This window comes from Branchiostoma floridae, chromosome 3 (assembly GCF_000003815.2).
Source record: "Branchiostoma floridae strain S238N-H82 chromosome 3, Bfl_VNyyK, whole genome shotgun sequence".
Taxonomy (NCBI): Eukaryota; Metazoa; Chordata; class Leptocardii; order Amphioxiformes; family Branchiostomatidae; genus Branchiostoma; species Branchiostoma floridae.
Window position 1 is genome coordinate 8,206,477 of NC_049981.1, and position 26,642 is coordinate 8,233,118.

The 26,642-nt window shown below is 40.0% G+C and overlaps 1 protein-coding gene across 1 annotated transcript in view; it reads left to right on the forward strand.

Moving 5' to 3' along the window:
- Positions 1-26,642, forward strand: part of LOC118412417 (bifunctional heparan sulfate N-deacetylase/N-sulfotransferase 2-like) — a gene marked incomplete in the record, with an annotated part of 83,613 nt that overhangs the window by 21,883 nt on the left and 35,088 nt on the right. The window contains 1 exon segment of the mRNA XM_035815267.1: positions 7,134-7,236.

Here is a 26,642-nt window from a genome sequence, read left to right on the forward strand (position 1 = left end):
ACTGGTTGCTATTTATCTCATGTTTTATCCTCTGCAGGGCTCAAAATGCTTTTTTCACTGGTGCAGGTAATATTGAAGATTACCTGCACCAGACAAATTTTACCTGCACCACTCTGAATTTATGAAGTATGGATCATACTAGAATTATTCAGGAACCATTGTTATTTTTTCTTCTATACTTTATAGGTGGTAACAGTCAATGCAGCTAATAACAATCTACATACACTTACATTTATGTATAAAACCCAATACATGGACCAGTGCAGGTTAGGTGCAGGTAGACACGAGAAATACCTGCACAGCTCCAATTTTACCTGCACTAACCTGCATAAGCAGGTGGTATTTCGAGCCCTGTTGTGTCGTGTGGCCTCTGCCGCCCCGGGGGTGGGCGGAGTCTTAAACAACAGCCTCTGAGAAGAAACAAGTGATTTGACCAACGTGAGGACATTTTGTGTCAAATATTTCCCAAGAGCAGTTTTTTCAATGTATCTCCTGTCCCAGGCATGATATCGTGGCTTAACATTTGGATGACAGGTAGCTTTTGATGCCAAGACAATGTTGGGCAGTTGAGTTTCCTAACATTTGATTTTGGAACTGCAGGGGCATTTTTGTCTCATTTATTACTCTCTCAATTGTATAAGAAAGAACACATATCCATATCAAAGTATTCGTTCCTTTGAAAACAACTCATTTTGCAGAAATGTGAAAGATTAATGCATCTCATGATCCAACAATGGAAAGTCAAGGTCACCTGATGACCTAATCATATCAGGTCGGTTATTCAGTTGACACAACATCAATGTTGGTACCCTTCAGCATGGATGTCAACCCTTATGCAATACTTGCTCTTTCCTATGCAATGTATTACCACTAGTCAATATGTATCCAGTACCTCCCAGCAATAAGGTCAGGGCAGGATATTGTAAATATAGGGTTAATGACCCGCCCCGAGGTGAGTTAAAAAAGAAAAAGTTAAAGTACTTCCCACGCCTGATGGCGCATAGGGCGGCGCCCATCTCCGTTTCAGTAGCCCTTGGGCCACATAACGCAATTACTACAGCAGGGGGCTTTTCCACTGGTAGTGTTGTGTGTTCAACTTCCATACTCTCCTGAATGCTGAGTGCTAAGCAGAGGAAGAAGCATGTACCATTTTTAAAGTCTTTGGTATGGCCGGCCAGTCTTTGGCCGGGGATCAAACTCATGACCTACCGAATGCAAGGCGAACACTCTACCCACTAGGCCATTGCACCCACTTTCCTTCGGTGTATACGGTGCCATAATTCATGTCCTGTTCCTATAACCACCGAATGAAGCAACCAAGTCCATGTAGCGGACGATGTCGTGTATGAGGTGGTTATAGGAACAGGCCATGAATTATGGCACCGTATACACCGAAGGAAAGTGGTTAATTAAAGTTATTATTACACGGACATTGTCATACATGTATATGGAGCCGTGATGTGCATTACATTAACGTTAGTCGTTACATAGCAACGTTAGCTTATAGATGAGATCCAGTGTGTTCGTCCAGCCCTTTTCTTCCTTTCAAACCTTTTTAACTGTGTGGCTGGGCGATAACATCTCACCACAACTCCCTGCACCTGCTGTTAACGTCACTGTTTGTGATCTATTCGCATATTTTGTTTGTCTTTGTGAGCCGAGCGTCATTTTGTGGCTCTCGTTGCCAGCGTTGTAAGGATTTCTCTACTCACTAATGGTTAACAATGCCCTGATAATGAGACCTAAACCCTATATTATGTGATAATATCAAATACAAGATGTCGCAGCCTTGATTAACCAATGGATATGGAGTTATGTGACAAACCCCTTCAGACCCACCTGCTGATGGAAATTTTTACAATGTTTTTTTGCAATCATGACACAAGCACATGTCTTTTAGTTTAACACCTTTTATTTGCACTTAAGATGCAGATCCCCTCTCTGGTGGGATACCCGGCCCCCGACCCTTCCACCTTTTCATGGTGTGAGGGCCCAAATGTGTTTCAACCACAAACTCAAAGATATTTAAGATTTTCATTTTGCCTCTGAATCTAAGTGAACTGAAATGAATTCATCAGTGCAATGAATCCATCAGTACCACTTTGTATATTAGTATTATTACTACGTGTACTTAAGTAGTAGGAGATTTAAACTCTACTGCCTATTGATGAGCAAAGAAACTTATGCTAGCACTCCACCCCCATACATACACCCACTCTCTCTTTCCAACACAAATATCACCAGCCAGACATTAATTCATCAACTCCCCATATATGAAATTATTACAGTTTACTCCTACACATAGAGATTTTGACACAAGCTTGCAATTCATCCACATTCTCAGTCAGAGTAATGACTTATTACCTCCATGAAAATGGAGGTATAGTTTTTGGTGTGTCTGTGTGTATGTGGGGTCTGTCGGTGTGTCTGTCTGTGTTTCCGTAGATTTGTGGTCATCATAACTCTAGAACCCCTGGATGGATTGTAATGATATTTAGTATATGGGTAGGGGTTGGGAAGACAAAGATCAAGGTCAATTTTGGGCCACCTTGTTTGCCACCTTGGTACTGCAGCAGAACTTCGATTTTTCGTATCTTTTGGCCTGGTCTTGATTTTTTGGTGGCAGATCTGTCTGGCAGGTCATCTCTGCCAAAGATACCTGGGTACTAAATATCATGGAAATCTGTCTTTCCTATGTTACGTTATGCTCCTTGGTATATTTTCGAAAAATGTCCCTGCAGTTCCAGAGCAAGCTGCTAGGGGCCCCAAACATACATCACTTATTCCTTACATCACAAGCTACCTGCCACCAAGAAATTAAGACCATGGCATATCCAGGTCAAAAGATTAAAAAAATTGAAGTTCTGCTCCAGTACCAAGGTCACATACCAGGGGGCCCAAATGCACCTTTGTCTTCCCAACCCTTACCTACATGTTATTATGTACATACCAAATATAATTGTAATACATCCAGAGGTTCTAGAGTTATGCTGACTGCAAATATCCGGAAACAGACAGACAAAAATGCCAAAAACTATGCCTCCATTTTTCATGAATGTAAATATAACACCCATGTATATTTTATGGAGGTAATTATACTAAAAGTCCTCAGTCGGAATTTTTGTTTTCAGGCATATACTGCCATCATGCTGATACGTTTTTGAACAGCAGAACAAAGTTTGGCTGGGCCATAAAGATTGGCTCTCATTCAGTACAGAAAAGGTATAATACTTTTATAGTTGCTCTGCATGTCTATGACTAGATTTCAACAAGTTTTAACTTTACTGCTCTAAGCATACCTTTACTGCTCTAAGCATACATTTCTTTATACATCATCAGTATGTACAACATTACCTGTAGGAATACGTGTAAGTTTACATGTATTACGTGATGTGGCTAAACCATAAACGTTCGGGAGAATGAACAAAACAGTAAAACCTCCAGTAGAGCAGTTGGGTTCCTACTGTTTACAATCTGTTGATGATGACAAAGACTAACAGTTACGGGATAATCATTTGCAAGGAGCATCCATCATGTTTTAGCACTTCACAGGGAAGATGAAGCGGCCCAGCAAAGGGCCATAGACTGTATATATTGACATTTCATGGCTGGCTGACATTCAAAGGGGCTGACTCTTTTACTTTCTTTGGTAATGGCAGTATAGGCCATTTTGTGTTTACAGTCTGTGATGAACATGTCAGATCTAAGCCATGGCTTCGGTCTTCACCAACAGTATGGTGATAGAAACATCTTTACTATTTCATTTACTAACGATAGCCTTATATCTAAACATGTACACTATGACATTGAGATCATTCTGCAGATTAGTGTGATTTGTTGTGACATTTCACAACCCTGGGTTAAAGGTACGAAGTATTGTCTGCCTATCTGTGTTTTTTCTGCACTGCAGTTTCTGTGTGTTCTGCTAAAAGGCAAATTACCCTTATGCCAAAAGTGTTGTTTGTAATGTGGAAGCTTTTTATGATTACTATCATTATCTGGTTTTCAGCTTGATCGGAGTCTTGTGGCAAAAAATCAAGGGTTGCTGTTTCTTTTTGTTTTCAATGCATTACCGGTAATGTGCTGTAAGCACAGGGCTCCCTTAGAAATCAGTCTGCTATACTGAAGGGACTTATAGAATACTATAAGATCAATGTCTGAACAAATGTTTATAATGTGATGAGTTCACAAAAACAAACCACCTCAAACGTGTATTACTATACTGATGAATCGGCCAATGACAGAAGAATACTTCCAAGAATAGTTTCATCAGGTTGGTAGAATATAGGATATATTAGAATTCTTTTTATACAACCAGTTAGTACTTACATAGCTTACGTTTCAATGTCTCTCAGACACCTTCGTCAGAGCTTCTAACTGGAGTTCTGCTTCTCATCGCTATATGTAGCCGATGTAGGTGGCGCTTTTGTGGTGAGAAAGCAATTCCAAACGTGGCTAAGCTTGTATCCTCCCTCGTCCCAGTTCATCACTGGCGTTGAATGTCTAATTCTTATATTTTCTGTTGTATTCCCTCTGTAAATGCAAAAATATTCCTGGTAGTTTTATGTTTGCGGTGACCACCTCACCGCAAACTTAAAACCACCGCGAACTTAAGTGCATTTACAGTATATGGAATTGTTGTATATTGTTCTGAACTAATCTCCCAATGTATTGATCGCTGCCGGCAACGGAAGTGGATCATATGCTAATAAGCCTGCAGCACTTTTTTTTTTCTGTTCGAAAAGGCAATTTTTCCGTAAATATACATGTAGTCAGTAATGGAAATTTTTGTCATCAAAAAAATGCCTGTTCAAGCGCAATACCCTGCCACCAGTGGCTATATCCTTCGCATGCCTCTATTCCTTGATGGTATTCTGTAATACCACACTGGCGGCCACAAACTCCGGGTTTAATTCCAGATTTTCCCGTCTTCGTGCAGGCCTCAGGATGTCATTCTTTGTTGAGGACGTACTCTGTGTCTTATCTATAGGACAGTGTTTGTTTGCAAGCAAAAAGTAATAATCTGCTACATGACGAAAATAAAGAATTCTCCCGCCATTTTTAATTTGCGAGCAAGAGGTCACTGTGTGTCACACACGCACCACAATAGAATCCTGCACTGCGGGTGTTCCGCAATTCTCTGAACGCATGTCTAAAGACAACCGTTGCCCACAACAATAGACAATAACAGTCGCACAACTATATAAGTGTTGTCTGTCTAAAGGGGCCTAAAAGATTTCAAAATCTAGACCCCGAACCCCCTAGATTTGTCGTGCCTTCCGCCTACCAAAACGGATAGAACTGTTTGCATTTTTGCATCATAAAGGGGCCTATGCCTTTGGCTGTGGACCACAGTTGTCCTTAACCAATCAAGCTTTAATAGTACCACTGAGACCATTAAATGGTGCTATGATATTCTCTGCTACAATTGTAGACCCCAGTGGGATATCTCCTTACATTAAAGTGTGCCCACCATTTCAATGCCTGTGCAGTAAGATATTTCTCATTCTCCCCATGCCTGTGGCAGTGTTTGTTCATTTGCGTGGAAAGGCAACAAGGAAATTTGAGACAGCAGCCCCGATTCAATGCTACATTAGTTTCCCAAGTTAGCATGATGTGAGATAAATCTAGATCTGTGATTTGCTTTCCTCCAGTCTCAGCACATAGGCAACCATTAAGGAGAGCAAGCCCTAATTCCTTTTTGATTGCAAAGAAGCCCATATCAGGAATTCAGTGCTAAGTCATCTGTAGCAATATACTGTAAAAGCAGAAATGTTCACAGTGGTTTTATGTCCGCGTTGCCAATTTACTGCAAACTCAAAACCACCGGGATTATTTTTCCATTACAGTACTAATACGTGACTACAGATGATGGCGCTACCTCAAACTCAAAACCACCGCGATCACTCCATTTTCCTGCTACCGTGAATTAAATCCCTGCAAACTTAAATTCATGTACCGTACAATGTGTTTTACCCATAATAAACTGATATTGGCAGCATGGAAATATAATAAGTGGCATACAAATGTAAGTGGCAGCATGGAAATATGACGCTGATAATGTACAATGTGATGGATTTTGAATTGCTTCCTCTGTATTCTAATTTTTTATCATGTGCAATTGTCAATGTTACAATGTCTAATCAGATGTTAAGGAGAGGCAGTTTGCCCAAATCTCAATACAAAAATGCTTGCTGCAGTTCCAAAGAAGTTGGTAGGTGGCCCAAACTTGCACCATTTACTCCCTGTCCCAATTTCTATCTGCTACTAGAAGGCACTAGCAGAAAGTTTGACCTTTGATTGACGCTCCACGGCAGTACAGTGTTCTCACCAGGCCTTTTCAGCATAGCACAATGCTGCTCTTTGCATGTATCATATTCATATTGCATTATCAGTTTTTCCTGAAACAAACAGATGCCATCATCCCAGACAGTCATTGTTACCCCCCTTTCCTGAGATAATGATGTGTTCTCAACTTCTTTGCAATTCAGCGAAATGCTGGAAAGTCAGTACGTTGGGACCGCCCCCAAAACCTGGGTTTGAACACTACTAGATGTGCGTATGCAATTGGAGGTACGGTAATACTGGAACTCCTTTTCAGCTGTTTCGTAAAGGAAAGTAGTTTTAAGTGCCTTTCCCAAGGGCACAACATTGAAGACCCCAAAACTGTAGATTCTGACTCAACAGCCACAGGGAAATACTTTTTTCTGCATACCTGCAGTGGTGAAGGTAACATTGAAAATTACCTGCACCAGACAAGTTTTACCTGCAACACTTCGGGAATTTAGGAAGTATGGATCATACTAACATTAGTCAGGAACTATAGCAATTTTTTTTTCTTTGTTACTTTATAGGTGGTAACAGCTGATAACAATCCACATACACCTACATCACATGACATTTATGTAGAAAACCCAGTACATGGACCAGTGCAGGTTAGGTGCAGGTAGACACCAGAAATACCTGCACAGCTCCAATTTTACGGGCACTAACCTGCATATGCAGGTGGTATTTCGAGCCCTCAGACCACAATCACAGGGTGATGGTGACACCACTGTTGTGTTGGTGAATGATCTGACTTCCCTCTGGTTGCCTGCAGGAAGTATAACATGGTTCCTGTTCTGTTTTCCCAGGTGGCAGGCAGAATACCTGAGATACCTATGTGAGAAAAGTGGGACCACTAAGTCTTGTCTTGTTGCTGGTCCAGACGGAGTGTCACCAACTTCACCCTCCATAGTAAGTAAAACTACTTTAGTTGGGTATGCAGGCTTTTCTCATGTCAGATACAAATATTTCTGTGGGAATGAAGCAAGCAATGCAAGGCTAGGGTGTAGCGGAAAGGAGCCTTTCTTTGGTTAACCGTTTTAGGTATTGTTTTCAACTGTTTACCCATGTTATTTACTGGTAGCAGCTTTACATGTGCTGTGTGCAGGCTCATCCATGATGAGATGTATTGCTCAAGGTTACGTGTACATGGTTGACTTCTTCAACAACATTTATTAAGTTGTGCCGTCTTCTTTCTTTGTTTACATTTCTTAAGCCCATTCCATTTCCTTCTTTGAGAGTTTACAAGGTCACTGTTACCAATATGTATATCAGGTCCTTATGAGTTTTATCAGTAAAGATGACAGACTCAGTACTGTCAATGACAGCTGACATGTCTGATACATAAGACACCTTTCTTACACTTAGGGTCAAATAAAAAAGGGTTTGACAAAAAAAAATTGCCATATTATGAAATCAAAGTGGTCAGGAAGGTTGAACAAATGACTAAACACACAGAATATAGTATACCAAACAATAGCTTCTTCATTTTTGTTCTTTCACATCTTCTTTGACCTTGTGATGTTCTATGACAATAGTATACGTTTTCTGATATTCATTATTGCAATGCACTGCATACACATGTATATTTGCTTATTTTGTGAAGGTGCCTTGTGCAATTTAGAGTATGGTTGGAACATCTTTTTTTTTTTAAATTGGTACGCGAATGTCGTCCATATACAAAAATGTAATCAAATCAACATGGTCTCTTTGACATCCAACACGTTTTTTGCTTCATGTGAACAGACCCACTGCGTCGGGTGACAGATATTTTATGGCTGGTTCCACCTCAGGGTTGGTTAACATAAGTTTGTAGTAGTAGTACATCGAATTGCTTTTTTAAAAAACATTGTCTACCTGGATGTCAAACCTTTATAGACTATGTCTATATTTATTGCCTAAAACATGTTTGGGTAAGCTGCTGATTTTTCAGTCCATTTCCACTTGTTAGCCGGGGGTTCTATTGGGTACCAGGAGAACAAGGTGACTTGCTTGTGATTAGGGAAGCTGGAAGTAACGTGATTTGCAGCCAGGCTGGGAATGGAAAAAAGATTATGGCCAATTTGGGAGCATAAGGGCAAAATATGCAATCATGCCCCACTGGCGCCATGTGAAGGAGAATGTATGAATGTTTCTATGGAAGCAGCATGTTCCAGAGCCTGTCTGTCTGATGACTATGCAGCTGCTAACAACTGCAGGGCTGTCTAAAACCTTCCTTTGTGTTGAGTACAAAATAGCTAACCTCCAACACACGCTTTGACAGAGCTACATGTGCTCAGCCACGAGACACGGCCAAACCCCTCGCTGATCTCGATTTGGCTGACGATATTGCTTTTCTGGAAAACTAAATAGAATTGGCACAAAACCTTCTCAGTAAAGTAGAAACCTCATGTAAAAAAATTAGTTTGTACCTCCATGCTTCCAAGACAAAGTACATACATTTAAATCCAACAACCCATAGTCAACTTTTGGCCTTTTATGGTACCGAAATTGAGCAAATACCTAGAAGGTTACCCTGACAGTGGGCATGACAAGTCATGGATGCTAGGATAGCACAGGCATGGAGTGCCCTTCATTCACTGTACACAATTTTTAAGTCTCCTATTAGAAGACAAACTAAGACAAAAGTGTTTCAGACATGTATCAAAGCTATTCTTCTTTATAGTATATCACTATATGGGTCAAAATTATGAATACTGAACTCTCTAGAAAACTCAACTAAGATACTGCATAGTCGGTTCAGTTAAAACATCGGAATCCATGGATTCCTTACATGCAGATTGCTTTGTGCAAATGTCATTGAGATGTGCAGGATTCTGATGCATTCAGGATCTTGATGCATTCAGGATCAATTGTAATGCTGGCATGGGGTCTAGCATGTTGGATGGCTTGGGGGCTGGGGTCAACATCACAAGGTCAAGAGTTGCTCTGGTGCAAATAGATGTCATCCAGTTTGCCACCTCCTACTCACATGCAGCAACCGATGATACAACAGCTGACCTTCACTTTGGTCCCACTATGTTTTGAAATACACAATCTGGAAAACACTGAAGGACATATAAAGGCCCATGGTTTTATCCGTTTGACAGCAAACGTTTTTTCGGTCACAATGCAAACTCGCACCAACAGGCAAACTGTTTCAGTTCGTTGAAAAAGGCATGGTAATTTGACCTCTGACCCGCTGATGTTGTTGTGACCCTGCACAATCTTGTACTTCTGTGTGAGGTTATCGGTCTTGATCGAACTGAGCCAGTGTCTTGCTGAAGCCGTGTTCCTCCATTGCCCTGGAAATGCCTCAGTCTGAAAACATTCATTCTGGTTCCGATATACAAATACATGCTGTGATGTTTCCCCTGCATCACCTGACACATCCCCCTCCGATATCAGGACTGACAGATTAGAAATTCTACTTCTCACCGTGTTGCCACTAACTATGAACGCACGTGTCCAGATGTAAGCTGGATCCACGTTGCTTCTGCATTCGAGATGACAATATGCCATTCTAGATGATTACAAACCGTTTCAGATTCCGAACAATCTTTTGGAATCCAAAATGGATGGTTTATTATGACAAAGAAATGGATAGAACCATTGCAATTTTGTATTATGAACGGGGCCAAAGTAGGAAGAAATCTATGTAGAATAGTTTGCTTTGAATAGTAAAATATTGCTATCTTTTAGCAAGGGCAAACTCTACCTATTGCCACATTTACTGACCACAACTAGTGCAGTTTTGATTAGCTATTCTTCAAGAAGAGGTTGGGTCAAGGAGTTTTGGGTTCGTGGGTTCGTGGTCAGTTTTCAGCTTTTCCATATTCAATATTCGGTATGTAGGTAGTTGTTAATGAGACTTCGAAACTATTAGATTTTGGGCCCCCTGACGGCTTTCTATGGTACTGCAACAGAACTTCCCGGTTTGATATCTCGAGTTCCAGACATGCTACGGTCGTGAATATTGAAACCGTGTAGTTACAATTTTGAGTTATCGTCAATGCATACTATAGTTAGGTAAATTCAAATTGCTGCTTCCTACACAGTGAGTTTAGCAAATATTGGAACTGGATTACTGTAAATGCAGAAATGTTCGCGGTGGATTAATATTCGCGGTTTTTGCGGCGGCCGCTTCACCGCGAATTTAAAACCACCGCGAACATTTTTTCATAACAGTAAGAGACTACAGTGCATGGTGCTACCGCGAAATTAAGTCCACCGCGAAAAGTCATTTTTCCCGCTACCGCGAAATTAAATCCCCGCAAACTTAAATACATTTACAGTATTGCCAGCCAGTTTGGCATGTTTGGTAACAAACCTTGGAAATTTTAAGTTTTCCAACCTGTGAATTGGAGGAGGCTGCTATGAGTCATACATTGCCTAGAATAATAATGAAAATGTCCCTTTTATTCTACTGTATGTGCTTGAACATCCTCTGGCAATGCCTGTCATATTGGCGGTGAACATGGCCAGTGGCAAGCTGAAGGCAGAATGTTCAGATATATTGATTGAATCCCCAGATTAAGGTGATGCCCCCAAGCAAGTCTGAATATTCCTGAGGGGAACATTGATTTCCCCAGCAAGAGTGGTACAGCTGGTGGACAGCCAAGAAACCCTGCAGTAATGGTTGGTACCACATGATATAGCTGAAGGTCGTTTGACCAAACTCTCTGTTCTGTGTGTGCTACTTTGCAGCTCCCATTGTACCAGTAAGTCACAGTATGGCATTTCTCCCAAAAGAAAAGGTACAAAAATTTGGCTTGTAGATAACACATAACCCAACGCATCTGCTTGAAGATAAGCTGATTACCAAATGCCGAAACCACATTGCCTGTTCCACAATACCGAAAATATAGGGGTGATTTCTGAAATTATTACATCGATTATAACAGCAGCTACCGCGGAAAAAAAAATGTGCATCATTCCACAACTGAGTACAGACGACATGCCAAACCACGTACGAATGTGGCAAACGGAATAAGAGATATAGGTGCGAACACTCAACACATAGACTGTTCACAATACTCCGTCGACAGAGGTTACTCTCCAGTCACAGAGTAATAATGCCATATCATCAATCAATCCGTAAGAGGACATCCTGTGCAGGTCTATGATTCAGGTGTAATTATCATTAGTTGTGAAATAGGAAACAGGCCAGGCATGGGCTTTGGAACTTTGGACATTCTGTGGTTTGGCTTTGACAATTTTATTGGGGGCATTTTTGATATCTTGTGTTCTGGACATGCAGTGGTGGTGGTTTTTGAGTGGTAAATACTTGTAGCTGCTGGGGTAGAGAGTAAATGTTATTCATTTTTGGATTCATTTACTGGTTTTATTGGATCTGCAGGCACCAATTTCATTTCAAACTTTGGATGAAACTAGCTCAAGAAGGTGTAAATGCAACAATTTTTTATGTAGATCGTCTAAGTGATGATTTAGATACTTATTATTCAAATTAACAGCTTATTTGCATAATTAATGAGAACATGCTATATAGTGGTACATAGTGGAACAGTCCATTTTTGCAAGGGGTGGGAGATAGGTGAAATGTGCTGTATTTGCTCTCAAATGTTGCATAATACTAGTAACTTAAAGAACTATAATCTAGTTATGACAATAGGACAGGACCATTATAACACCATTATAAACCCAGTGATTACAACTGATACAATAATAACTTCATAATGATTATTTAGTAAATGTGTTTGTGGAACTATAGTTTGTGGAAATTTACTTCATTTCTTTTTTCATGTCAAAAAGTTAAGAATTGTGTTAAAAAAACGTTAATAGTTGCTTCAATATATGTTTATGTTATATTCTTGCCTGGAAATGGAGTTGATTGCAGGCCATCCTGAAGAAAGCATATTTTGACAGACTTGTTGTTGTTTAATTTTATTGTTGTTTATTAAGAAACCTTTTAGCCCTTACGGGCTAACCTTCCAAGGTTCAAACAATCAACATGACTATATACCATACATTTTGAAAAATACAACAATCAACAATCAAAATATTTACAATAGAGCACAGTGTCTAGAGGTCAAAGGTCTAGGTAACAATGTTTGAGATGGCTTGTTTAAAACTGGACAATGTACACAGTGACTTAATGTCAGATAGAAATGAGTTCCAGAGCATAATTGCTCGGTACAGGAAGGTACGTTTTTTACTGTTTGTTTTAGGTTTGGGTAGTCTGAAGTTGTTGGATACAGAAAATCTGGAGACTAGAAGCTACACTATTCATAGAAAGTGTTCCCAGAAGATGTAAAAATCAATCCAAGAGACTGCAGCAGGGAACTAATTAGAGTCAAGTCTGAATGTTTTCGGACCAGTGAGGTGTGCCAGAGAACTCATTTTCTACTGGATGGTTAGCTTGTTGCAGAAAGGGTAAGAGGAATGACCTGAAAAATACTTTGTCCCCTGATACCCTCAAAGTCTTTCCTTAGTGGTCTGTACAAATCCCATGTTGAGAGCTTGTGGCTGATGTATTAGTAGGCAAATATATCCACTAATGTTTATACCATAGAACCAATAGTGTAAATGACAAACTAGACCCTATATGTTGATTTATTCATACCTATAGATATCCATATACATGTATATGTGTTTAGTTGTACTGTAAGTAGCTGTTATACATGCAGACCTTACGAAAGTTGCTGTACTTTTGTCGTGTCTCAATAAAGATTTGATTTGTATTTTTTGTTTCCTTCTCCTTTGGTCCTTGTAGTTAAAAAGTTGGGGTCAAAGTTAGTCAACTTCTTATGGTACTTCAGCGGAACTTCCTGTTTTGATATCTTGAATTTGGACATGCTGTAAATGATATTTGAGTGGTAGATAGCTCTTGGGGCTGAGAGTACAAAAATGTAAGTGGTGTAGATCTGGGCCTCCTAGTGGCTTGTTTTGAAACTGCAGGGGATGGTTTAGTTATGCTTGAAGTGATGCTTCATACAGTTAGATGTTAATTATGCAAATTGGAATCTAATTTACTTAATTAATGAGGAAATTGTCGTACCCTGCTCTGTTCCATTATAGGACTATTGCAACATGTGAAATTTGTAACTGAGAAAGAGAAGAATATTGATAGATAAATATTATGCAAATATAAGCCTAATTTGCATAATTAGTGAGGAAATGCTATAATCCCATGGTGGTAAAGGACAGGATGTTCTTACTTGTGGCATTTGGAAGTTATGTAAAAGGCATAAAATTTAGCATGATTAACATAATTCAAACTTGATGCAAATGAGGTCACATTTGCATAAATTATGAGAAATGCAATGAATGTCTTCTTTCTTTCCATAGATTGTGAACATCTGTTATTTGGGTGGAGGAGATTATTAACTGATATACTTTTTGCAAATGAGGACCTCATTTACATGATTAATAATAAACATAACTTGTACACCAGTTATAAAGGTTAAAATCAGTTTGCGAAGGTATGGGGTCATGGAAGTTTAATCAAGAAAATATGGTATATATTATGCATTCTGTACATTACATCTGTAATGGTAATATAACAAAGGTGACTAGTACCTGTCCATCCTGCAAGGATCTCTTCAATTATTCTAAACAGGCCAGCCCTGAGCTGTTGAGAACATGGAAAAGTACCTTGTGATTACCCTGTTAGAATAAGATTCTGGATAGTCTTGGTTAGATTAATGGCATCAAATTCAACACGTTTAACATAAACAGATCTGTTGATATTAAGAGTAGAGCCATGATTAGAAATCTGTTATTTTGCTGATTTCACTAATTATCACTTATACAGTCGTACATATTGAAATGTTGCTTTCATAAGGCTTCTTGTGTACATTTCATAATAACCTTCTTGTTACGTCGATGTAGGTTAGACATCCAGGTAATAAGATCCAGGTAATAAGATACTATTTTTGGCGAACCTTCTTGATACTATACATAATAACCATCTTGATAAACCCATATACTCGGGCCACCATGCAGCTTTACATCACCATTTTTGACTGATGCAGCCCTTCACACCATGCCCGACCGGGGTTCAAACCTCCACCCTCTTGATCCATAGTAAACTAGAGTTCGGCGACCTCATACCTCCATGAAATATTCAGTGTTTTTGTCGATTTTATGTTTGTTGGTGATGACTTGTACGTTGTATGTAATGATATTCGTGTTATTTCTACTAGTTGTGTGGATAGTTATCACATGGGCACCATGGTAACATGCAACAGGTGTGGGGAATCTTTATGATGTTTACATTATCACGTTATTATAGTACTGGCAACTTGCAAGGTAGAGAGTATGTTTCAGAATTCATAACAAATAACTGCGACACATCAGGATACAAACACATCTTCAACACAAGCAATAAGACACAAAATGTCCATCAACCAATACCCACATATAGGTTACAGGGACAAGTTTATGCCAGATATATAACAATTCAAGTACATACCAACACAACATCAGCGTAATGCCAAGTGGAGCACGAAACATCTATCAGCACAAACGAAGTATAGCACACCAGGTCCCCAAAGGCACAAGTGGATAAATACAAAGTTAATTATCATATTCAAATATGAGTACGAAACCAATCCACCCAGCCGTTCTTGAGTCGAGGCTATCGTTTCCCCCAAACAGTTGTTGTCAACTGATCCAAAAAAAAAAAAATATGTTCATGGCTATCACTGGCGAAACAAATCACCTCACCATCTGCTTTGAGATAAGGTGATTAACAAAGAGGGAAACCACGATGCCTGTACCAATATATCTCAAATATAGGGGTTGTTTTTTGATATTATTACATCGATTATAACGACAGACACGGCTCCCAAAATCTCATCGATTCAAGCTTTCATCACCTCCCACCAACACAACAAGTATGAAACCAATCCATCCAGTCGTTCTTGAGTAATCATCTACACAGACAGAGACACATAACAGAAAATATAACCTCCATTCCATGACATTTCATGGAGGTAACAAACTAGAAGTAGTTCTGCTGTGTATGTTTGCATCCGCCCCAAAAGGAGATACTTTTGCCAAGCGTTCAAGGTTCTCAGGTATTGATAAATGCAGCAGTGATGCTCCAGGAAAGATAGAACAGATGGTATTGTCAGCCGCACCATCACCAATACATCCAAGAGGTGTGGTGACTTCATTTCTAGGTAGTGGACCTTTTGTCCTCCTGCCAAAGGGTTGGGATAAGACAAGTCACCAGCATGAAAGGCAAATGGACCTGCCAGCAACTCAGGTTAGAAAGGCTCGCCGGCATTAATTGATCCATCCATTCTCCAGGAGCCCTGCATAACTGTAGGGAAGAGGAAGAGAAAAGTAAAAGCAGGACATGTTGAAGAAGTAGAGCAGGAAATGTGATGGAAGACAGGCATCTATTGGGGAGCCAAAAGAGACATGCAAATAAAACTAGCTCTATGGGAAGCACTGATGGTGCCATTGTGAAGCTGATTGGAGCAGGTCAAGTATTTGACTCCTGCTTTTGTCCTGTGCTAGAATGGTTCTTTCTTTGTCTCCGATGTGAGGAATAGGCTGAGGACTGCTTATCATAACACTGACCCACTGTGTGGTCACAGCGCTAAGAGAGCAGCAAGCCTTTTCAGATGTGCTGCTGTCAGAGGATACAGAAGGACAAGTAGGCTTTTTGCTGATCTCTACGACACTTTGAAGTGATATACAAGGAGCAGAGTGAGAAGTAGGTGTTGAATACTGCAATATTTATTTCTGGTTGTACATGTACCTGCGTACTCTCATGTCCCTAATAAACGTACCGGGACGTTTATTTTTTTCAGCCTCACAATCCACCCGGTACGTTCTTATTTTGGACGGTACGTTTATTTTTTTCTGAAAATTGGGGCTTTGCTAAGCCAAGACCCTCAAAGAATTGAAGTTTTGGGGGTTTTCTGCCCATATTTCCGCGGTATTTTTGCTCAAAATTCCCTATTTTTCGGGCGAAACAGCGCAGATTTCCATGAGCGTATACGCGTACGCGGTACTCTTTCGGTGATTTCGGTCGATCTCGCTATGACGCTACGAAGTAAATGTTGTTCTTGGGGGAAAATAAAACACCACACTGATGTTATGAAATACAATTTTTACATAAATAACTTTTAGTTTTAATTTAGTAGTAGTTTATAGTCTCTGTTTACATCGTAAACCAGCACCTTGCACAAGGAATTTCCGGTCTTGTGGTTCCATGCGCTTTCGGCAGCGAGGCGGAAGAGTGATTCGTTCACATGATAAATGCTGGACGTAAAAATAACAACTATAACTTCTTTTCCCTTGTGATATGAGTTTTGACGCCGCAAATTCTCCCAAACGACAGGAATTCGTCGGTAAAAACAGCAAGTTCATAATCATTTCTAAGCATCAAACCGCCACAACTTTCCCTTTGTATATGCATGTGCCATTATGCCGAGATGGTCACGTTGAAATAAAACTTTCTCTACGTAGGCTTATTTCTTTGACAAAAATCAACCTTAGTCTAGTTTTCTTATAAATAACTTTTATTTAATAGATTTTAATCGTTTTTATACCGTAATCACTTTATTTTATGCTACACATCAGAAATCTTGCTGCGGTATTTTACCTTGGTAAAAGTGGAGTCGTCCACTGACCCCTAGTGACCTTGTTTATCAGCTGCTGCGACGCCATGAAAAATGCAAAGACGGAGGTTTCCATTTTTGACCCGCGGAATACGAAAATTGGGACATCGTACATGCAGTTCAAGAACCTAAAACATCAGATACATGAACGGACGGTCTATTTATAAAATCTGCCCATATAGCCTTCCAGTCTGCACAGAAATGACGATGTAGAGAAGGGTAGAAGTGCAAAGAGTCTGAGATGAGAAAAAAACGCCACGTGAATTCAACAACACTTTGCATAAGATCACATAATTTTCACAATGTTTCCTTTATTCAATGTCTCCTTCATAAAAAGTCCAAGTTGAACCGACATTTTGCTGATGTAGTACAGAAAAAAAAAGTGATCCCCTCGTGGATAATTTACTATTTACGTAGCGTAACGCGGCCGGCCACGCGCCCGTGACGGCCGCGAGTGTTGGCATAGCGGCCGGACTGAAAATCGTCTGGCCGCGACCGCATTCGACAGGTGACCGCTATAGACTATTTCTTAATGCTTAGGTCAACGGGAAAAATCCAAGGGACCGACGAAAACTGACCACATGGCCAGTTACGTGGCCCCTATACTCAGGTGACCCCTAAGGCAGGCTTCACCGCGAATTTTTACCTTTTATTAAAAAATTGAGAAAACATCATGATTCGAACAAGATATCTATAGTTCTTTTGCTCATCATTTATAGAACTATCTGATGTGGTTCTTAGGCATAAATGAATAAAAAGACCTACCTGCTTATCATCTCCTTTTCTTTTCTTTGGACAGAAGTAGCATGGTCACAGTTTAATACATGTCAATTTGGTAATTTTCCGGGGGGTATGTTTATTCCGGGGGGTACGTTTATTAGATATTGACGATTTGTCCGGGGGGTATGTTTATTCCGGAGGGTATGTTTATTAGGGACATGAGAGTACTGTATCCTTCAGAATTTATGCAAATGAGTTTGGATCCTACTGTATCAAATACATTGATCTACACATGTATCCAAAAGTTTCATACTACTTTTACATATATATAGCTACTTATTATTACCTCCATGAAATGTCATGGAGGTTATATTTTCAGTAGCGTTTGTGTGTGTGTGTGTGTGTGTCTGTCTGTCTGTCAACAAGATAACTCAAGAACGGCTGGGTGGATTGGTTTCATACTTGGTGTGTTGGTAGGGTGTGACGAAAGCTGGAAGTGATTAGATTTTGGGCCCCCTAGCAACTTCCCTTGGTACTGCAGTGTAACTTCCGGTTTTGTTATCTCGAGTTCTGAACAAGCTATGGTCACGATTTATGGATGTTAGATAGCTCTTGTGCTCAGGAAGAAGAGACATAAGTTTGGGCCCCCTAGCGACTAGGTTTGGGATAGCAGGTGCATTTTTGTCAAAAACTTCTTAAGTGGATAACTCAAGAAGGGAACAACGGATTTTCATGATTTTGATATGTAGGTACCTTAGACAATGTTGTACAGAATTGAGTACTAATTATGCAAAATTAGATCACATTTGCATAATTAATGAGAATATTCTATCATAGCAGTTTTTTCAATGTATTTCTTGTCCCAGACATGATATGGTCTTGACATTTAGGTGGTAGACAGCTTTCAGTGCCATGACATATTGGGCCAAGTGTCAGCCCCCTAACATGTAATTTCGGAACTGCAGGGGCATTTTTGTCAAGACCTTCGGAAGAGGATAACTGCAGAAAGGAACAATAGATTGCCATCTTTAGGCTTGCAGGTAGCTAAGGCAAATATGTTCATAATGATATACATGTTATGGAGATGAAGACCTAATTTGCATAATTAAGCATTTTTATTGGTTGTCATACATTGTACCCTGTGCAATTGTTGAGCAATAATGTCATTCATTTATTCATTCATTCATTCAATCCCATATGATACTATATGTATTTTTCTGTCAGTCAGGGAACAGCTAAGAATGTCAGAAAACAAACCATTGATACTCCAAGTTTTCTACCCCACCTTGTAGGGTATTGATGGCAGTCCTGATTAAGCATGAAGTTTAGGATTGGACATGGTGCCTGCTGTTGACCTCTACCCTTCAATGCCAGGAGTGACTGACATTGTACCTACAAGGAGCATCAGATGGCCAGGGAAAGCCCTTTCTTGGCAATTTCCTTGTAACTTGTCGTGAGGTTTTACGCATCTTGCCAATTCTTGAGACTGATATTGTTACTTGTGGTTACTTGTTCAGTTGTTGGCTTTGGTCAGTTTTGTGAATGGTACATTCTTCTGAGTGTTACTCTTTATCTGGGTATTAAGTCCTTGTTCCTACATGTAACTGCATATACATTACCTCCATGAAGGTTAGACATTCTGGTAATAAGATACACGTTAAGATAGCAGTTAAGATGATTTTAGATTGTCCAGTAGGAAACAAAGGTAAGACGATCACGTCTAGCTGAAGACAATTTTGGATGGTCCAATAGGAGACACAGGTATTAAAACAAAGTCAACAAATTTGACGAATTTAATGCAAATGAGTTAATAAGCTCCTGTTGTTTGAGTTACAGGAGCAAAGTGAATGCATGTTTCAGTAATCAAAGGAAAGTAAGCTGTGAGGACAGAGGTGGAGGATAGGAACTGAAGCTGGTGCCTTATTAGCTTGAGGAATTCAGATAGGGATTTCATGTACAGGCACTCAACTGAATATGGGGAAAGTTGGAAGAGAGTGTTTTGATTACCCTGCTGATTTATCATCACTGTAAGTCCCATCTAAACAGTGGCAGATGGACCCTGTTTGTAGATGCTCAGGCTAATCACAACAGGACCAGCAGGGAACCTCACCTACCCCACGGGCTGTCACTCTCTGGGGGAATGGAGATATCAGGAGGTGTCAAAGGTCAGGTAGAGTACACAGGTTCTGATCAGCCATGTTGGAGGACACTATGGGCCATGTCTTCATGTGAGGTGAATGTCTTGACTTGTACAGTAACTTGTAGTACATGTATGCACACCACTGGTCCGACATACAGTGATGTAAAAATAATGATTTTGGGACAATGTGTCCATTGAAATTTCCTTAGCACTTTACAACAGTTTTTGAATTACTGTCTGTGATGTTCAAAGGCTTTGTGTATCAACCATAGTTCTGACATTCGTACTAGTAATTGTTTTCACTGTCATCATACATGTATATGCCCTGAGTTGATGATTTTTTTACTGTCAATGAAGAGAAAAGTTGCAGTGACTAAAATTGGGCAACCCGGACTCTTTGAAATATGCGTTGAAGATTAGAATATGAAAAATTACTTAGCTTTCAGCTTGTTCAAGCATTAAATCACTCCCAATGCCTTCCAGCCTATAGAAATCAATATGGTTGCCACCCCTGTGAAGTCACAAGTTCATTACTGTGATTAATAAGTAGCATTATCATGGGAGTATGAAGGGACTTTGCCCTCCCTCCCAGCAGAATAAGGACTGTTCCGCTGTAGAGGTGTTTACCTGCATGTATGCAGGTATGGTTTTGATGCTGGTGGAAACTTTTCGGTAGCCGGGGATGTAGGGCGCTGTATCTCGTGAACGGATGGTGTGAGCACGACGATTTTTAATACGTGGGTTGGGGGTGGTAGCCTGACACTCAGGTGTGATTTTGGGCCTCCTGGCGCTTGACCTTGACATTGAAGGTGGCATTTTTGGTGTTTTGGGGGCACTTTTGGCGCTGTGTGTCCGGAACGATACGCGCGATTGCAACGATTTTTGGTGCATGGGTGGGGGGTTGTTGCCTGTTGCCTAGGATTGACTTTGGGCCTTGTCGCGTTTGAACTTGACCCGGCAGGTCGAATTTTGTGTCCGGGAGGGGTGTTTCCGGAGTTATATCTTCTGAACGGCTGGTGCTGGCGCGATGATATTTGGCACATGTGTCGGCGGTGGCTGAATAATGCTCAATTTTGATTTTGGCGCCCTTGGTGCTTGAACTTGACATTTTAGGTTACCTTTTGTGCGGGCACGGGGCGTGCGCTGTATCTCCGGAACGCAAGGTGCCATTGTGTTGCCATTTGGTACGTGAGTTGTTTGTGGTGTCCTGGTGGTCAGGTTTGATTTTGGGCCTCCTAGTGCTTGAACTTGATACTGTATAGGTTGACCCTGTTTTAGTGTGGTTGGGGCATCCTCCCAATATCTGCTTGGTTTTAAAAACAGATTATGGTTGGGTGTAGAACCATCATCTGGCCTGGGCCACCTTCAATGTATCAGGTTACTTAGTGGCACTGACAGTTTGCCAGATGACGGGAGTGTGCCAGATTATATATCTGTTGGTCAGGTATAATTGGAGTTTGCTTATTACTCTTTGTGGTGTTTCTAGAGCTGTATAGTACTGAGTTTTAAGTTCCGGTACAAGTTCCTTTACCCTGTTGGCAATCATGGTTGAACTTGAACTTAAACAGAAGAAGATGCAATTTTCTAATGTGGAGGAGAACTGTATAGAGTGTGGGCATAAGAGAAAGGTATGTGTATGATTTGTCCTGTGTTTCTTTTTGTTTCTTTGGTAATGCCATTTCCATACTGTATACAGGTAATTTGTTGTTTTGGGCTAGTCATATTCGCTTGGTTTTTGGGCCTGCTTAATCTATGGTACAGGCAGGGTTAAGTGGTGGAGGCTTAGCTTTGTTCTGTTTTGAATTCAGTATCGTTTGTTGCATTTTGTCGCGGCAAATATATGATGAAATTCCCCTTCTAAGCAACTGCTCATTGGTTTGCGGGGATGTTTGCTGGGTGTTTGCTCTGACTACAACAGCTTCTGAACTTTTCAAAGCTTCCATTGCCAGCAGCTTGCCATCTATAAATGGGATTGACAAGGACATTTTTCATAGTAAATTGTGCTGTTAAATTTGGCTTAGATACTACAGGAGATTTAGGTTTGGGTTGGATGGATTGAATGAAAATATCATACCACCCTGGGGACTAACTGTTGCTGCTGCATGGGGGCTACCACTATTCATGTTGTCTAATGTCTATGGAACTACAGATAAAAGTATCATTGGTCAAATTATGCGAGTAACATTCCGATGTCAAGTGAATAACACCCCAGAAATAAATCTTTAATGAATATCATTGGAAGAACACAAACCAAGGAGACTTAGCAGCTGCATTAGGTCAGTACATTGAAATAGGAAGATATTAGTATATCATGTGACAGAGTAACTACATGTGCATGGGCCATCTGAGACAAAAAAAGGTAGCGTCTCAACAACTTCAAAGTACTGTGGTTGGTTACATACTTAAGAAATCCAAAATAAGTAATGTTCATCCATGTCCAAACTTACAAATTCAGAAAATGGAATTTCAGAGTCAGACTTTTGCATGGTGCACAACCAACACGGTAAAAAGCTCATTTTTCCAACCACGTACCACAGACAAAAAGGCAAAAATACACAATAGGTCTACAGAAACCCAATACATTTCATGCAGGCCTGAGGTCTACGAACTCTTGTTGTTATTGTGATTAGGAGTGTGTGCTTGTATGTTTACACATTTCACAAGTCCCATGTGAAGCACGTAAGCACCAAAGAACACACAGGACTGTTTTTCAGGGTTCTTAAGGCAAGAAGTTGCCACTAGTAACTAAGTAAGGAAGAGAGATAAAGATCAAACATTTCGACCAAATGTTCAGGATTCTCCTTGGATTCTCCTTGGATTTGTCAAGTTTTAAGGAGGTAATTATACAGATGTGATGTTACACAGGATCATATACAAGCCCCTAAGGGAGCATTTTGAACATAAAGCTTTAAAGGGACATGAGTCACACCATTTGCTTCTACTATTATCATTTGTTTGGCATGTAGCTACCTTTCGTGGAGGGTAATGGATTTGGTAGGTTCAGATGTTAATCTTGGGTCAAGGTTGCATGTAAAGGTGGTGTTTGAGTTGGAGCACTTCTGTTGTTGTGTCTTGGCTGTGTCAATGCTGCAAGATTTTGGATAAAAGTAAGATGGAAAGTTGGAGGCTTGTTGGTTACAGTGCATTAGCACTATGTTATTTTTATGATCTTGTACAAGGTAGATTTCACTTGTACCTGATTGACGCTTGGAAATACCCTTACACAACAGGGTACTGCAGATTGAGCAAGTCAGATGATAGTAGATGTCCATAGATTTTAGGTAAATGCATCTCACGGTCTCTACAGACTTGTGAATTGCCTGCTGCAAGTTATAAAAATCACTGAGAACTAGAGTTCCATGACCTCATACCTTCGCCAAATGGTTTGAATCTTTTCGAGTACAGTATTTAAAATATCTTTCCATTTTATTATGCAAATAAGGTCATGGTTTGCATAATTTGTCTTGGTTGATCATCCTGTCTATCCAAGAGATACAATCTCGAAGTATGAAAGTCGTATTGTAGCAGAGAGAATGTTTTTAGTGTTTTCTTATAAATTATGCAAATATAAAACTAATTTGCATGATTTATCTATAAAATTGGTCCACTTCATTAAGTATGAAATTCCCATCATTTACCACTATGGAAATATAATATTTTCTCATTAATTATGCAAATGCATTACAACCACAGCATGTCCAGAACGAATCAGCTAGTAAATCTAACTGGAAAAAAAACAACTGTTGAACATGTCACTTGTCAGAGTCACTGACTCATGAGGATTGTATGCAAATGATAGGCCAGCTGATCTCAAGCCTCGGACTAGTGGAAGCTAGTTTAAAGCTTGGGCGTCTTCACAGTCCTGGGTTTGGTCATATACTAGCAGCACGACAGTGCCTCTTGCAGTGCGAGACTAACTGCAGTCAAAAATTACCATAAAGGAAAGACTTTAGGTGTCTTGATGTTGTTGCCATTTTTTTTACACATTGAAGGGCATACATGTGTTCAACATTAAATGAATCATGTCAATATTTCTCCCGTAATTTCAAATGGAATGCCCCCATTAAAAGATGCATTTTTACATTGAAATAAATGTGAAGTGGAAAGTCATGAATGAAATCAAAATGCTGGATAGTAAGTTCCTATCTGTCTGAACCTGACTGCTGTATAGGGAGAAGCTGTCAGCAGAAATGGATTGGACACTGGATATGAAAGTCAATTCCATTGCTTTAAGTTAAAAATATATTTTTCCATCATCCATGCCCCAAAATAGATCAGTTGTGACATTCCAATGCTATGTTATGTATGTATAACATACAAAATGAATGAACAGTAGGAACTATCAGATCAAATTTCAGTGGAACATGTTGAAAAAATTGCTATAAATACCTGCTGTCGCACATAGATTGATGGAATAATATTAATAGATCCTGGATGGTTAAAGTCACCAAGGAATGCATAATCCTGTGAACAGGTGGGTTTGGGCTTTCCAAAATATTCATCAGCCTCAAAGATTAACATTATCAATGATGCATCAGATATGATATGATATCACATGTACCATGATTAATTATACATGCAACCATGAACCTGACAGAATTGTTTCTGTCAGCAATTATTTTCTGCATCTTCTGGGAGTTTGCTTTGAAAGTAGACATGAAATGATGTGTATCTCCTCCTGTAATGAGACCCAATGGACGTGGTTATCAAGGGATGCCATGGTACCCTATGCCTCTCTCAGCCAGGGGTATCTATACTATAGTTGAAGAAAAACTATTAAAACACCTTAATCGTAACAGAATAATTTAGGAGGTTGTCAACAGCATAATTGATCAATGGATTGATCCTGTCGAACACTTTATCGAACAAATAGAACTTCCTATACTATTTCGAACACCTCCATCAAAAACAGCCCCAGTGAGACAGAAATGGCCAAAGAAAAAGGCTATGCCTTCTTTGAAGACTACGCCTACCGAGTATAGTTGTTTTCGGAAGGAGAGCCAAGTTGCATAACATTACTTTGTTCGTGGGCAGGATGCGTGTGTAAAGCAGGGTATGTATAAGAGACGGGATTCTGCACTAGCTGACTTTTTTGTAGGGTCCTATAGATTCATCTCCTCGAGTGCCCGAGCTGCCTTCGTCTTAATTTGTCATTTTTGTCATGAGCATGCATGCAGCAAACACAGTAGAAAACCTGTCACAGTAGAATACCTGTCACATATGCATACGCTGCTATGCACGTGTGCCGACCGCATGTCAGAAACTGGGCACTCCTGCCCACCAACAATAGCCATTAGTTGCCTCCCCCTTAGTAGTGGGCCGAGTGTGTGTGTCCATTTTTGGCAGCGTTCGTGGGTTTGTGGGGAACAAACGTTCATGCTGTCGTTTGATGTCGGGGTAGGTACTCTTTAATAATTCATGAATAAGACTTTCAAGTCTTGAATAAAGGCATGATTATTTGGCTAAGGGATGTGCTCGTGGAACTCTAGTTTTCATATCCTTGAGGAAATCTTCCTGTCAGAAGAGAGTTCATCGTTTACATGTGTGTATATGCCTATCTAATGCTTCTGTATGAGGGCAATGAGGGTATGGCCACTACAAGGATCAAGGACCCATTTCCTGACATTTACGGCCAGTAATGGATGATGATAATGTCACATGCCCAGAGTGAAGCAGCTTACTGCACTACTGGTACTTGTGTGATTTACAGAGGATGATTGGATGGTGGCTGTCAAGTGTCGAGCAAAAAGTCCTCCCATGGATACAGAAGGAAAGGTAAATTACTTTGGTTTGTAAGGGCAGAGGTTTTTATGTCAGCAAGGTTGCCGTGGTTGCTTGGTTCAGACAGTATCTCAGTTATTACTGCAGACTTTGCAAAGTATGTCAAGATATTGACAAATTGACAATTGGATGACAATGTGCTTTCTTAGAAAATGCTGTGAATAGAAAGTATTGAGGGCATACATGGTGTATGTTTGGGCCCCCTAGCAGGTTGCTCTGGAACTGCAGGGGCATTTTTGTCAATTTTTTATCAGGAAGATAACTGAACAAGTGAACGAGACATTTGTGATATTTGGTATGTAGAAGGTGATGTACTGGTACATCATAAATGCAAATTATGCAAACTGGAACTTAATTTGCATATTTCATGAGGAAAATCCATATTTGTAGTGTTTTCCACTACAGGACCCAAAATACCAGGTCCTGTGAAATATGTAGTTTGTGGCAGTTGGAACATTAATGGACACCAATTATGCAAATAAGTCCCTGATGTGCATAGTTATTGTGAAAATGCCATAATTCTTCTAAGTGGAAATGATTGCCACAATCAGCATTCTGCCCGGTGTAAGTTGTTTAAAGGTGTTCACAAGCAAGATTAAATTAGGTAAATGTGGAAGTCACTTACATTATCAGACTATTTCATGGAGATATGAGGTCTCCGAACTCTTCTTTGTAATAGTTTATTTGTGGATTAATACGTTTGCAAGTATTGCGTGACTTCTTGAGGAACAACCACCCATCCATGCTCACAACTGCCTCTATACCGGGAGTGCAAAAAAGAACCTACATTTGTACCTGCCGATTTTCTTCTTTCACCTGTGTCTTAAAAGTTAAAGCAATGTGAGGTGAAGTACTGTAAATGCAGAAACTTTCATGGTGGTTTAATGTTCACGGTTTTAGCGGTGGCCGCTTCACCACGAACTTAAAACCAAGGGAACATTTTTCTATGACATCAAGAAGCTACAGTGCAAGGTGCTACCGCAAACTTAAAACCACCACGAAAAGTCCTTTTTCTCGCTACTGCAAAATTAAATCCCCGCGAACTTAAATGCATTTACAGTATGTCCGAATGTGTTAAATCATGTTTAATGGTTGATATG